We start from the raw sequence: 15,935 nt of genomic DNA, 5'->3' as shown, positions 1-15,935 counted from the left end.
ATAGTTCTAATTACTCAGGACAGGCTAACCACCACAAAAAATAACCCCCCAAAGCTCAGTGACTTAATAGTATAAAAATATATTTCTCATTCATGTCACAATCCAATGAGGGTAGACATGTATACATGTGATGGTGAGGAGGAAGGAAATCTGTGCTCCATGTGACTTTTCTGGGAACCAGGGCTTTTCCTTTCATTGACTCCACCATCTTCTAGGGCCACTAGATTCTCTACATTCATTTGGACAAAGGAAGATAGAGAACTGAATTGCAAATAGGTACTTTTAAGGGCCAAGCTTGGAAATGTAAATCACTTGTGCACACATTCCACTGGTTAGAGCTCCATAATGTAGTCACACATAACTGAATTGGTCATGAGAAATGTAATCTAGCTGTGTTCCAGAACAAAGAAAATATGAGTTTCAGGAGCATCTAGCCAGTCTCTATCATAAGCATATGTTAGGTTATAAGGCAGAACTTGCAGAATTTGGAAATATGATTGCAGTGAATGACAAAGTGATTTGAGTTTAATTAGACAATGTCTAAATGTGATTGATGTAACAGAGAAACCTGTGGATCCCTTGATTATATTACTGAAGAAATTCTGTGTTCATATAGTGTGGGGATTGGAGAGAAATAGAAGTGAGCAATACCTTTGTTGAATTCAGAAATAGGTGAACCAAAGATAAAGGAATTATCACTATCTCTTGCACTGTTGGGACTGGGGTGCTCAACGTATTTATTCATTAACTATTAGTCAAGTGCCATTTGCCAAGCAGTGTTCTAGGCACTGGAATAGAAAAAAAAAACTTATCCTATCTCCCAAATGGGTAAGGACCTAGAGTACAGATGAATCTACCAGATCCTGATGGCATGAAGGTTTAAGCTTTTGTAATATTCCATTTAATTCACTTTGCTCTGATTGTCTTGTACACAAGTGCCTTCTAATTCTGTCTTGAGTGTCTTTGAACTTAAGAAGAAAATATGTGGATCAGCCAACAGAGTCTTTAATCCCTGTGATTCCTACAGCCACCCCCTCCTCCTTCTCCTCCCCCCAACCCCTCCTCCTCATTGTTATTATCATCATCATGCTCATCATAATAGCCAGCCACCATGCGCTAATACTGGGCATTGTGCTAGGTACTTTATATATTTCTTTTAATCCTCATGATGTTGCATTTCACAGATGCAAACACTGAGTCTCAGAGATACTCAGTAACTTGCCCTCACAGTTAGTAGTGGTGAGGCTGGATCAGAACCCGGTTATGCTGACTTCATCACCCAAGTTCTTCCTACCATTATAAAGGAGTAAATCTAGTTTTATAGGCTAGTTTTATTTACTTTTTCATTAATTTTTATTTATTTAGAGAGAGAGAAAGAGAGTTATGAGCAGAGGAGGGGTAGAGAGAGGGAGAGAGAGAATCCCAAGCAAGCTGTGTGCTGTCAGCATGGAGCCCTATGCGGGGCTCAAACCCACGAACCGTGAAATCGTGACCTGAACCAAAATCAAGAATCAGAGATTCAACTGACTGAGCCACCCAGGTGCCCCAGATTAGTTTTATATTTATTACATTTTTTAAATTTCTTAAATATGAATTACTTACTTGAATTGATTAAATCTGAGTATGTTCACAGTATCATTTCTAGTCTCAGAATACTTAGGACCCAATACTGGCTGAGGAAACTTCTCAAAAGTTATTGATCCTATAAGTTCTTGTCAGAGCTGTCAGGTTGTCCACATGACATCCCTATTTCTTCTTTTTTTTTTCTTTCATTTGAGAGAGAGAGAGAGAAAGAGAGAGCACACTTCAGAGGGGCAGGGGGAGAGAGAGAGAGAGAGAGAGAGAGAGAGAGAGAGAGAGAGAGAGAGAGAGAATTCCAAGCAGGCTCCACACTCAGTGCAGAGCCCATCACAGGGCTCGATCCCATGACCCTGGGATCACAACCAGAGCTGATATCAAGAGTCAGACACCAAACTGACTGAGCCACCCAGGTGCCCTGACATCCCTATTTCTGAACTTTAACTTCAGCATTTGGTGACCTGGTAATATGACAACATAATCTGTTTACCAGAGAGAACTGTTAACATATTTATATAACGAGGAAAACCACTCTCATAAATAAAGCCCAAACCTTAGAGTACAAAATTTAGTGAGGTTACCACATAAAAAAATTATCTGTTGATGCCTTCAACAAAAACCATAATGTGTAGTTGCAATTATCAAACAAAGGTGGAACCAGAAAAATATATTTTTGAATTAAAAAGTATTGATAGGAATAAATCAAAGTAAATGTGTTTTCTTCTAATGGCAGTTTTATTTTCTCAGAGTAGGAATTTAAAATTGCTTCTAAGCTAGTGAGTAGGAAAAGCGCTTAAATGGTGATAAAATGTGTAACAAATGTTTAACCAGTATGCAAGGGATGACAGTGAAGGGAACAGTTCTGCAAGTGTCATAATAAACTGTGCATACTCGTGCCACTCCATACTGATGTTTCTAGCTCGTGTACAACAAGTGAAAGCATCTATTTCATTTTACTCTTGTGTTATTTGCATATCTTTATGTAAAACTCACCCTTGCTCAGCATATCATTCTTTTGCTTCACAGTATTTCTGACCTTTTACACGTTATGCTGTCATTTCTGCTAGTTCTTACTTGCGAATTACCTCATTGTCATGTTAGAGAAGTAATAAAAACATAGGGGTGCCTGGGTGGCTCAAATCGGTTAAGTGTCCGACTCTTGAGTTTGGCTCAGGTCATGATCTCACGGTGTGTGAGATCGAGCCCCACAAAGGGCTCTGCACCGATAGTACAGAGCCTGCTTGGGATTCTCTCTCTCTCTCTCTGCCCCTCCCCTGCTCGTGCTCTCTTGGTCTCTCAAAATAAATAAATAAACTTAAGAAAAAAAGAAGTAGTAAAAATGTAGGTCAGAGTGTGTCTTTTGGAAATCACTGTAGGAACTCTAAAAGAGACAAATCTTGGAATAATGTGCTTTTCTTATACAATATATAACGATGACAGGTGTTCGCCACTGTTCTTAGGAGAAAGGCCATGGAAAAATGTGTGACTTAGGTGGCAATGACATTATTCTGGTGATATATACAAATTTGAAAGCCCACCCTTCTCAGGTGAATCACACAAAAGCCAGGATTTATAAGTCAACATAGGATGATTATCCAACTCAAAATCTGTATCCATAGAGTAAATAATTATAAGGCTGTCTGAAAGGACTTGGTAATGCCTGCCAGTGCCATAATGTGGAGACTGCAACTATTCCGAGAAAGTGGAGGATATGTGCCTAGGAGTGAGGATACTTGATTCGAGCTCAGGTTTACCTCTGTGATTCTGGGGAATTCATCAAACCTGTGGGTTCAAGTTTTTAATCTATAAAATGACAGGGATGGATCTACAAGATCACTTTCAGGTTTCAATTTATTTTTTTCATATTTATTTATTTATTTATTTATTTATTTATTTATTTAGAAAGCGTGTGCAAATGGGGGAGGAGCAGAGAGAGAGAGAGAGAGAGAGAGAGAGAGAGAGAGAGAATCCCAAGCAGGCTCCTTGCCATCAGCACAGAGCCCAACACGGGGCCCAATCCCACAAACCATGAGATCATGACCTGAGCCGAAATCCACAGTTGGACACTTACCCGACAGAGCCACCCAGCTGCCCCTCTTTCAGATTTAAAATAGAGCAGTACTACTCCACTGTGGGAGAAAAAAATCCTCCCTTTAAGAAACTGATTAGTAATATCATACCTGAAGTGATATTTACAAAATAATTGCAGTCTATACAATTGCAGCACTAGAGTATAGTGATTATGAATGTTCTTAGTAAAAAATCATTCCATTTCTTTCTATCCTGTAAACCAGTTTAAATCTGAGCCCACATCATTGGCCTCTAGGCTGGTGAAAGATCCAGTCTGTGATTGTGGGGACTTCCTATCCGTGAAAGATTTCATGCACCATTGCCAGATTCTCTTGAATTTTCTCACAGAGCTTCTGGAAAATGGTTCTGATTACCCTAGGGTCAACCTTTTTTTCCCCTGGGACCTGTGCCGATCCATGAGGACCTATTGCCTCAGGAATTCTGATGTTTTGCTGACACTGCCAAGGCAAGGCAAGTTTGGGTGAGGCTGATCATGTTGACACCGGGGATCTGGCCCTGCCAGGTATCCCAGTCCCAGGCCACCTACCCAGAATCCTGTTCCCTCTCTACCCTTGGCTTCTCCAAGAGTTGAGAACAGCACTTATTTTTCCTGTCTTGGTCCTTTCAAATGGTCTTCCCTTTCTCCCTTCCCTCTCTTGGAAATCTTGCAGAAACTCTTCAGTGAATTTAGATTTTTATTGAAGTTGGAAGGAAAATTTACTTCATATAGCTTCTACCTCTGAAGAAAAGACATACAAAATCCTGGACTAACATTTGGGATCGAGAGCAGAGAAAAATACACAGGCCAAAACACAAATTAATATTTCAATAAATTATCCAGCTACACTATCAAGTAATTAAAATGTAATCACATTTAGGAAGGAATGGATTAATATTTGTTTTTTATTGTAATGTTTGTGAAATAACAGCTGTATTGAGATATAACTTATATACCATGCAATTAACCTATTTAATGTGCATGTATGTATTTTTAATAGTAAGTTTGAGTAAAGGCAAGTTTAATTAGAGGGAATAGCTGGAAAAATTTATGGGTGTTTTAAGGGAAACTTTTGAATATCTTCAAAGGTTTAAGAGGTTAATGGTACTGGCATTTTTGTGTGTAGAATTTCAATAAAATATTACATTTTATAGGATGTTATGGGATATATAATAACATTAAAAGTTTTTCTATTATAATGTTAATGGACAAGTCCAGGATCCAAAATTGTAAATATAATATGACCACACCTGTAAGAAAATAGGCAAAGACAAAAAGGAAGACAAAATGGCTAATGTTGGATGGTCAGATTTAGGTTAAATATTTATTTTCCATTTTTATAGAATATTACATTCCTCAGCATGTATACTTTCAGAATGAAAAAGGAAATATTATTTATAAAACTTTGGACTTTACTCTGCTTTCTGAAACACACATCATGAACACTACTCATCAGACCTGACTTGGGTTACTTGGGAGATCTTCAGTGACAACAATAAACTGCCTTTGTACACTGCTTTATAGTTTACAAATTACATTCAAGAGCATGATCTCATTTCATCGAGCAAAGAGGTAGGGATTTCATGAGGAAATTGTTAAAAGTTGGAGAAGCCAAGGAAAACAGAAAGGTGTTTTAAAAGAACCTGTATGTGTAAGCAGTTGTCTCTGTGGGGAAAACCCTCACCTGAGGTGATGAAGTAGTGAGGGAGGAGGGCAGGAAGACCTCAGAGCAGTCACTCAGGACCACCACTGACCTGAGGAAAAAAGAGGAATGAATGGGGTTTGGTGTATGGGATTTTTATACATATTTCTATGCCATTCAACGGTATCATCAACTTAGGTCAGATTAGCGGTTATCTGTGAAGAGATTGGTCACAGGAGGAGAAAGAGGAGTGACTCAGTGTGAGGAATGGAAGAAAGCAGACAACCAATCAGCCTTATGCCAGGACTGTTTGTAAATCAGTCACTTCTAAGTCTGAAAACACTTGGCTTAGAAATAATTGAGGACTATGCAAGACAGGTTGAGGTAAAGTCTCTACTGTACAAATTGTAAGAGAAATGGAGTTTTATGTCTTCCAATATAATGAGTAGAACATATTGACAGCAATAAGTAAGCTGAAGTGAGTGATGAAAAAAATATAACTCTTGATAGACCACTATTTTACATTCAGATTATAAATGCTTTTTTAATATATATACTTTGATATAATTGCTGGCTCCTAAATATAACACAAGTTCTTTATTTTATTTTTATTTTTTATCTTACAGATACCTTAAAAGATTACAAAAATTCAAAGGGGAAAAAATACGTTACCTATTTTACTCAGTAGAAATAGCTTATTTTACCAGAATCATCACTAAGTTAAATTATCATAGCCTGTATTTTCTGTACATGAAGACTCTTAAAATAACCCCTATTAACTTTATCAGAATTTCTAGTACTCTAAAATCACTTGAAATGGGGGGAATATATTTTGGTGTCAAAGCCTGGACAAGCATTTGAAAGATGCCTAAATGCTATAACCTCAGTGTAATGTTACTGCAAATTCCGTATTGCAAATAGAATATAGACTGAATCACAGAGGCATGGTGTACTGGAATATGTAACTGGTGCCTTCAGCACAGCCAGATCCTGATGTGCTGCAAAAATATCTGGCATGAGTAATTCTGTCAATTCTTTCCAGGCTCAGTTGGAATCCAACCTCCTTAAGGAAGCCTCCCCAAACACTGCAGCCTACGGTGACCTTGCACTCATTTGAATGCATCACCCCAATTAAGTGTTTCTGTAGGTTGACAGTTATAACAGTTATCCCTAGGTCCCTTGTCACATCCCTTTGACCCACCTCTGATTTCAGCTGCAGAGCTGGTAGAAGAGCCCTATGGAAGCCCACTGTCACTTCACTCAGTGGGCATCCCACCTCACACACCTGAGGCACTTGCTCACTGGGGACTTTCTCCAACACAGGGGAACTGGTGCCGTGGATAAGCCCAGCCTGGCAGCGTGGGGGAGTTATTGTTTCCGGGGAAAACCCTCCATCCACAGGGTGTGGGAACCTGTGGATAAATATTTTCATCTGCTGTTTTTAGGTGACCATTTCTAGTCTATGTGTTTCTTAAAAGATACTGCCAGAACTGAGCTGCCATTGTCTACAATAATGACCTTTAAACAGCACTATTATATTGGCTTTTCCTCTTTTTCCCATGCGCCACTTTCTATATTCCTTCACTCCTGTTTCCTGGGACCAAGTCCTGGGGACTGGGACCCAAGTTCTTGCTTCTGCTTCTGCTTCTGCTTTGAGAGAAGTCCAAACTAAGGCAACAGTTATGCACTACTTTATACTGCCCTTGTTTAACTAAATAGGCCTTTTAAAACTTTGTTGATATAAGTCCTACTTCCACATCTAGATTATAGTCTGTTGAGGATAGCAAGAATTGTTTATGTGTTATATCATGTCCGGCACATGGTAGATTTCTATTAGTAAATCTCAAACTCAGGATGGTATATGGAGAGGCTATCAGTCCCTTTGAGAACTTCTAGTCACCCAATGTCCAGAGTCTTTTAAGAACACTGGGTGTTCATCCGCATTAGTCTAGGGAATGGACATTTGACATTCTTCATATCTACCCAGCATGGGAACCCCTTTTGCATAAAAATGGGCAGCCCTCATCTTAAACACTGAAAATACCAGCAACTCACTTTCCAAGCCTCCCTTGCAGCTATGTCATTAAGTCCACTGATCAGATTCACCCGCTCTGGTCTCTGAGTCAAAGAAACAGGAACTACTCAGAATCCATCCTGGTAGTGGGTAGTGGCAGTGGCAGTGGCAACCACATCATGATGCTAGTTCTGTGGCATGTTTTGGGGCACTGTGCCTGGCAGGATAGCTTCTACTCCTGGTTCACCAGGCCTTTTGGAGATTCCATGAGCTATTAAATATTTTCTAAGTTAAGGTCTTTTTTCTGAGTAAGTTAGCCAGAATGGCAGTTTATTGTTTTCAATAAGACCTTTGATCCATTCTGGATTTCCAAGGAGACTTGAGGATAATTATTTTGGGTTGCTTGTGGCAAATATATAGCAAACTCCAGTGGTAGGGGTTGGGGGATCCAAAACCTGGGGAATTCTAATACATTACATGAAAGTGTATGTCATACCTAAGTAGAACACCCCAGAAACCTCCTTTGTCCTCATACTACCTAACCCAAGGACTTTGGATGTCTGAGATGCTGGTTGAGAGGAAGAAACTAATGCAAGAGGGCCATCAGTTGTGGCAAACAAGCAACGCAGAATGCATTGAAAGCCAGAAGAGGGGCGCCTGGGTGGCGCAGTGGGTTAAGCGTCCAACTTCAGCCAGGTCACGATCTCGCGGTCCGTGAGTTCAAGCCCAGCGTCAGGCTCTGGGCTGATGGCTCAGAGCCTGGAGCCTGTTTCCGATTCTGTGTCTCCCTCTCTCTCTGCCCCTCCCCCGTTCATGCTCTGTCTCTCTCTGTCCCCCCAAAAATAAATAAATAAATAAACGTTGAAAAAAAAAAAAAAGAAAGCCAGAAGAATGGGGTAGGGAGAAGCACTTTGCACTCTGTAAAGCTACCATTCATTTCCTTTGGCTCCACTGGAATTGCTGTCAGATATTTCACAAACATAAGACATGTGTGTGTGAGTATGTGCACACACATACACGTTTCTTCAGCAAAGATAGTATTTCAAATTCTAAAGACAATTGACTATCAACATGCCTACCTCGATAAGCTAGGAAAATTCACCTTAGCAAACAAGATTCACTCACATATTGAGAAGAATGATATCTTTAATGAAAACCATAAATAATAAAAGACCTGTAAAGGCTGGGCCATTATGGGCACTATATACTTTATCAGACAATCATAAAACAAATAAAGCAAAACCATATTTATTACTATATTAGCTTCTCGTAAAGCACATAGCTCAGTTTCTCTAAATCCCTACCCCTGTAAAATGCCTGGAATTGTTTATAGATTTTGCAAATATATTAAGGTTAACTTTCAAATCATCAAATAATGAATATGTTAGATTTTTAGAAAAAAAAGTTGTACTCTGCCTCAAGTGGTTCACTAAAATTGAAATAATAAAAGCTAGGACTGGATAAAAAAGGATAGGATAGAGGTGACACTCTCATATTGGGATGGGGAAGAATCCTTTTAACATAAAATCAATGCAAGAAACACTAGGAGAAGGAATAATTACATATTTGATACATAATCAAGATACCAGACTATAAAAAATTAAAATTTCACAAACCTATCATAACTAAAATGAAAAGAAATAAACACTTTCAAAATATATGAAAAACTGATTAGTAGCTATAAAGGACTTTTAAAAACTAAAAGTAAAAATATATTGACCTTAATAAAAAAAAATGTCAAGGTGTAAGGCATTTGGCTGGCTCCATCAGTGGAGCATGTGACTCCTGATTTCAGGGTTGAGAGTTTAAGCTCCACTTTGGGCATAGAGATTACTTCAAACAAACAAACAAACAAACAAGGTGTATATAAATAGGTAGTTAACATCAAAAGGAATGAATATGAAAACATGTACAACCATGCTAAAAATAAAATAAATACAAATGTAAGTAAATAGTATTTTCAACAATGAAATTGGCATTTTTTCCCCAAACCTTTGTGTTGCTGAGTGTGCGTTGAAATGCAATTCTTATGTTGGAGTGCAAATTAGTGCATAGTATTTGAAAGGAAATTTGGCAATAGTTTAAAAAAATCATGGAAATATTTGCTTGCTTTGATCCAGTATGTCCTCCCACTAGTTTACTTTAAGGAAACCATGAGAGATGTGTGTAAACGTTTGTATACTTAATACAAATTTAATACTGTTTTAATTACAAAAAAATTAAAACATAATTGTCCCAATAACTTGATAAATGATTGATGAGTTATTCATATGATATATAACTCAGCCAATAAATACATATTTTTAAAGGACTAATGACACAGGAGAATGCTCACAACATTACACTGAATAAAAACAAAAACAGGGTAAAAAACCATATATGTAGTCTCAATTTTAGCTTTTAAAATGTTCCTAGAAAAAGTACTAGAAATAACTACATGAAAGTATTGACAATTTTATCTCTAGTTAGTAGGACTTTGAATAATTTTTATTTTCTTTGCATTTTTTATGTTTTTAAAATAACTCTACAATTTAAATGGAATATTAAAAAAATAAAATATTCTTAAGGAGTAATTCTTCAATTATTTTTCTCGGATGACATAACACAGTCAGCAACATGATCTACCCTCAGTTGTACTAAGAAATAGGAACAAATATTCATTTAGTACATTGTAAGAACTTTTGAATTAAATAGAGCAAGTGTTAATGATTCTAGTTAAAAGAGGAAAAAATTGAAGATTAGAGAGCCTAAATGATTTATCAGTATTCAGTTCATTCAACAAGCCCATTTTTTTTTCTTTTTGAGCATATAGTAATTACCATGAGTTGGATTAAGCATTTGAGCATTAGGAATAAAAGGCTAAAAACTACTCCCAGAAGTACATATTCTTATAGTAGGTGACGTTACATTAAAAAATTGATATTTTCAACTAATAGGATAAGTGCTGGCAGAGGTATGCAGTGGGAACTACAGAGAAAATATTCATTTGAATCACTTGGAATGGCCAATACTATTGTTGATCTACAAAAATGGCATTTTGGGGGCACCTGGGTGGCTCAGTCAGTTGAGCATCCGACTCTTGATTTCAGCTGAGGTCATGATCCCAGGGTCATAAGATTGAGCCCCACATCGGGCTCTGTGCTGAGTGTGGAGCCTGCTTGGGATTCTCTCTGTATCCCTCTGCTCCTCCCCCCTCTGCTTGTGTTTTCTCTCTCTCTCTCTCTCTCTCTCTCTAAGATAAAAAAGTAATAATATAACAGAAATGGCATTTTCATATGATTCATTCTAATATAACCGAACCAGAATGGTGATGGCGAATGTTGAGGAGGAGGGAAATAAAAAACACATACACATATAAAGGTGTTTTTATCAGTTAGGGTTGAATCAGGAAACAAAAAGTAGACAGTGAGCTGAACAAGAAAAATTTAATGTAAAGAAACTGGGTATCTGACTAAGGAGGAACTAACTAGTAAGAAGTAAAGAGAGTTCTACAGACCACAGATAGAATTTGCAAATGTAATGATCCAACCCTGGCACTGATATGGAATACCCAAGGAAGAACTCCTCCCTTCCACTCCAGATCTGACATCCAGAAAAGGTTACATCCATGACTTGCTGCATGGCAGAGAAGTTGCTGGGGTGGAAGTCCTGGAAATACACCCTCTGGAGTGCAGGGGAAAGCTGATCACAAGAAGGTATCTCACTGAAGACACTTTGCTAAGAAACAGCCCAAGCAGGTGCAGGGGAAGGTTACTGGCTGCTTCTTGCCGCTGGCTGCCCTGTACTGGAGAAGGTGCCTGAGCTTCAGGAACCTGCTGTTGGCAAAGCTGTACATACTGCAGGAAGTGGGTGCCCAGGAAGCCATGTGCACCACAGGATCCAGGCAATGGGGAAGCCATGAGTGCTATGGGAGCCAGGGCTGGAGAAGCTGCACATGCTGCGGAAGGCTACTGAAGAAGCATATCAAGAACAGGAAGAAATTCCCTTTATCCTGCAGTGTTTCTCCATCTCCATCTATTAATGAAGCTTAGCATTATGTCAGCTGGAAAATAACAACTATTTTGAAAGGTCCACCTGAATTTTTGCACAGCAGGCAATGAAGAATGAATTTTGAATGGAGGTGATAAATTGGTAACTGGCACAGTGTGGAAAGAAAGTCCTCTACCTAACAGAAGAGCATGAGAGAAGACATGTAGAGAGGACTTTTATATCTGGCAGTACGATGGACCAGATACCCAGACTGGCATTCCCGCTATAACACAAGCAAAGAGAAACTCCTAAATATGCTGGATTGAAAAATAAGAAACTTATGTTTAAATACATCAGTGAGATGGCAAGTAATGGGATACATAGATGCCAAACCTAAGTGAAAAGATGAACACTGAAAATATCTTTCATTTTGGTGGCAATTGCTGATTCTTTTGAACTTGAATCTCACTTTTGGGTGTTGAGTACAAGGGACACATGATTTATTCCAAAGTCCTCCCAAAATGGAGAATCTAATTTTGAGATTTGCATTTCATTAGGATCCAGGATACTCGGTGTAAAAGTAAACTAGACACTGGTAGTGAATCTGTACCCTTACTCAGCGTGACAGTGAAGTAAACCCATCCTATTACCCATTTCCTAAGAAGACTGCAAGTAAAATTGCAATGTTCAAACTTTGGCACTGGTTGAAGGATGAAAATTTTCTCCTCAGAATTCATAACCACAAGCTAGGCCCTAGGGATTACAGCCTGAATTCATACCACCCACATGGTCTGAAGAAATTCAAGGTGAATATTAAGTTTAAAGTGATGCCTGTAACACCTGCATGGCTCATTTGGAAGAGTGTGTGACTCTTGATCTCAAGGTCATGAGTTCAAGTCCCATGTTGGAGGTAGAGATTACTTAAACAAATAAATATTAAAAAAATAATAATAAAATAAAGTGATGCCCAATTAGAGTTAGTAGTGCTCCTGTAGGGTTGGGAAAAAGTAAACACAAACCCTTATAGAAGGAAGGTATTTTCAATCCAGAAATTAAAAAAGTCCTACAGATAAATCCCAACAATTACTAGGTCACCATCAAAATCACAAAATACACCAGGAAATATGGACAAAATATGCAAGAACCAGCAGAATCAATAAACCTACAAAAGCTTTAACTATTTGAATTAACAACACAGTTGGTATATTTAATACATTTAAAGAAATAAAAGACTAAAGAATAACCGATATAATTTGAAAATGAACCACATAGAATGTCTAGAAATGAAGTGTAATGAAGTACTTGAAAAAAAAATCCAATAGGTTTGTTTAAAAGCAGATTAGATACTGCTGAAGTCAGAATTAGTGAACTGGAAGATAGTACTGAAAAAATTATGCAGAATGTAGTACAGAGATCTAAAGAGGCAGAAAATATGAAGAGACATTGAGACATAAATGATAGGGTGTCAAGATTTTACATACATCAAATTGGAATTCCAGAAAGAGATAAAAGGTGGAATGCTCAGGGGAAATATTGGAAGAGTTAATGGTAGAAAACTTTCCAGAACTAATGAAAACTATGTATCCAGATATTCAAAATGCACATCAATTCCCAAATAGAATAAACTTTTAAAACAACAGAACACCCAGCCACCTTGTAGATAAATGAGGAATACCAGCAGCAAGAATGCTCTTAAAAGAAAAAAAAGCAAACAACTAAGAAAAGATCACTAAAATGAGGGCAACCATGGAAGACAAAAGAAAGAATAATTTTAATGTGCTGAATGAAAATAAGTCTTACCCTGGAATTGCATACCATTCAAAAATATATTTCAGGGTGGCTGACTGGTTCATTCAGTAGAGCATGTAACTCTGGATCTTGGGGTTGTAAGCTCAGGTCCCACGTTGGGTGTAGAAATCACTTAAACATAAAATCTTAAAAATTGGGGTGCCTGGGTGGCTCAGTCAGTTAAGCATCCGACTTTGGCTCAGGTCATGATCTCACACTTTGTGAGTTCAAGCCCAGCATCGGGCTCTGTGCTGACAGGTTGGAGCCTGGTGCCTGCTTTGAGTTCTGTGTCTCCCTCTCTCTCTGCCCCCCCCCCCATAAATAAACATTAAAAATATTAAAAATAAATAGATAAAATCTTAAAAATAAATAAATGTTTTAAAAACTGTACTTCAAAACAAGGGCAAAATGAAGACATTTCAGACCAAAAAAAATTGAGTTTGCAATCACCAATCCCTAACCTAAGAAAATTCTAAAATATGTGTTTTACATGGAAGAAAGTGATTCTAAATTGGTGATCTGTGAGTCAAGAGATGATAAAACAAAATGTAAAAATATGGGTAAATGTAAGCAAACATGTCAAAAAATAATTTTGAGAGGCTAGAAAAAGACATACCTAATATAAAAAGCTATAAATCATAAGGGATTGTCAGAGTTAAAGTGTTCTAGAGACGTTGTATTGTTGAGGAGCTTAATTTTAGGTTTTATAAGTTAAATATTATGGTCAAATTTCTATGGTTAAGGATTCCTGTCAGTCAGTTAAGGTGTCCAACTCTTGATTTTAGTTCAGGTCATGATTTCAAAGGTCATGGGATCTAGCCCCTGTTGGGCTCTGCCCTGAGCATGGAGTTTGTTTGTGATTTTCTCTCTCTCTCTCTCTCTCTCTCTCTCTCTCTCTCTCTCTCCCCCTCCCCCACTTGCACACTCTCTCTCAAAAAAAAAGAAAAGAAACTTTCTATGGTAAATGCAAAAGTAATGGAAATAGAGTAGGCTTATCTGTATTTTCACATTTTTCTTCTATGGTTATTTATTACTTTAGCTAATAATAAATAATCCACCCAGCTATGATTGGGATTAATTGGCTTCTTGTGAAAAAGTTCAGATGTAAAAGGGCTTTGTGAAAAGGGTTTGATCTGGGCTTCATCTCTATAATTTCTTTTTATGATTCTGTCACTGGCCTTCATATGTCAGCTTCACTCTTTCAACGAGATGGCTGCAGCAGTTCTAGAGATAACGGAGGTATGACTCAGATTCCAGAATCAGAGAAGACTTCTCTTTGCTTAGCTAACACACAGAAGTCTTAGACTTCACTCTAACTGGACTCACATATAAACCAATCATTTGGCCAGGGGAGGGTCATGCACAGACTCTTAGCCTGGGTTCTTCAGCCCTTACTATGTGTCTCACTGGGTCTGAGTCCATTAAGAAAATAAGAAAATAAGACATCAGTTTTGAGGATTTGTGTCCCTCTATCAGTCATTTACACTATGCATGCTTATTGAAGCTTTAAAATCTCAGCTTTTAAACTTTTAAAATAATTTGAATATTAAACCAAACTCACATTCTGGAATAAACCACATTTTGTCATGATATAATATCACATTCATGGGTGCATGCAACTTCTTAATATTTTTTTAAGATTTTATTTTTCAGTAATCTCTGCACCCAATGTGGGGCTCAAACTTATAATCCTGAGATGAAGAACCAGCCATGTGCTCTACCAACTGAGCCAACCAAGCACCCCTCAACTTGCCAATATTTTGCTGAGAACTTTTGAGTTTGTAGGGATATTGGTTTGTAGTTTTGTTTTTGTTTTTGTATTATTACTGTCTAGTTTTGGTATCATAGTAATGCTGTCCTCATAAACCAGTTGGAAAGTAACACTCCTCTTTATTTTCTTAAAGAATTTGTGTACATTTGTTATCATTTTCAAAGTATTGAGTAGAATTTACCAGTGAAGACATCTGGACTTGGAGTTTCTTTGTGAAATACTTTTGAATTATGTTATTCTAGTTGTTTAATAGGATGATTCAGATTTTCTGTTTCTTCTCTTGTTAGTTTTGCTCATTTGTACCTGTCAAGAAATTTGTTCATTGCATGTAAGTTGTTGGAATTATTGGCATGAAGTTGTTGATAAATTTTCTTTATATTTTCCTAATATATATAAAATCTATAATGATGTTTCCTCTTTCATTTTTGATATTGGTAATTTGTCTTTTCTCTTTTTGAAAGTTTTAAAATGTGAATAATGATTAATATTGTATAACCTCCATATTGCATAATTATAAATGGCAAGAAGCAAACTTGATATAAATGAAGATTGACTACTACTGAAAATCTGTACAAAGAAAATCTAAGAATATTGGGATGTCTTAAAGTTAAAAAAATTAGCCATTAGACAATCAATGGTATTAATACGAATTTGGTCAAGATAACTTAAAATAGGATTCTTGGCATATGATAGCTGTTAATTGAGTAATTGGATAAATATCTTTATTGCAAAATGAAGGAAAACTTGATTGATACTAGATGAATATTTATGGAAATTATTGCAATTTGTTCAGTCATCCACAATGCCATATTAGTTTCTAAAACACAAATATGTTTTTATAAATCCCCAAATGAAAAAAATTCAGTGATTTTTCATTGTCCTTACTATTGATTCCAATGCCTCACAGTGGCATGCAAGGCTTTTTATACCATGGTTCCATCTTATTTATCCAGCCTTATTTATTGCCTCTTTCCCCAATATAGTGCAGTCATCCTAGACACAATCCTTTTACTAATTTTACCTTACACCACCATACTTTCTCATGTTGTGCCTGAGTTTTTCTTTTATCTTTTAAGGCCAAACTCAAAGTTCATGTCACATTCAT

Source organism: Felis catus, chromosome C2, assembly GCF_018350175.1.
Source record: "Felis catus isolate Fca126 chromosome C2, F.catus_Fca126_mat1.0, whole genome shotgun sequence".
Lineage (NCBI taxonomy): Eukaryota > Metazoa > Chordata > Mammalia > Carnivora > Felidae > Felis > Felis catus.
Note: the sequence above shows the minus strand (reverse complement) of the source record.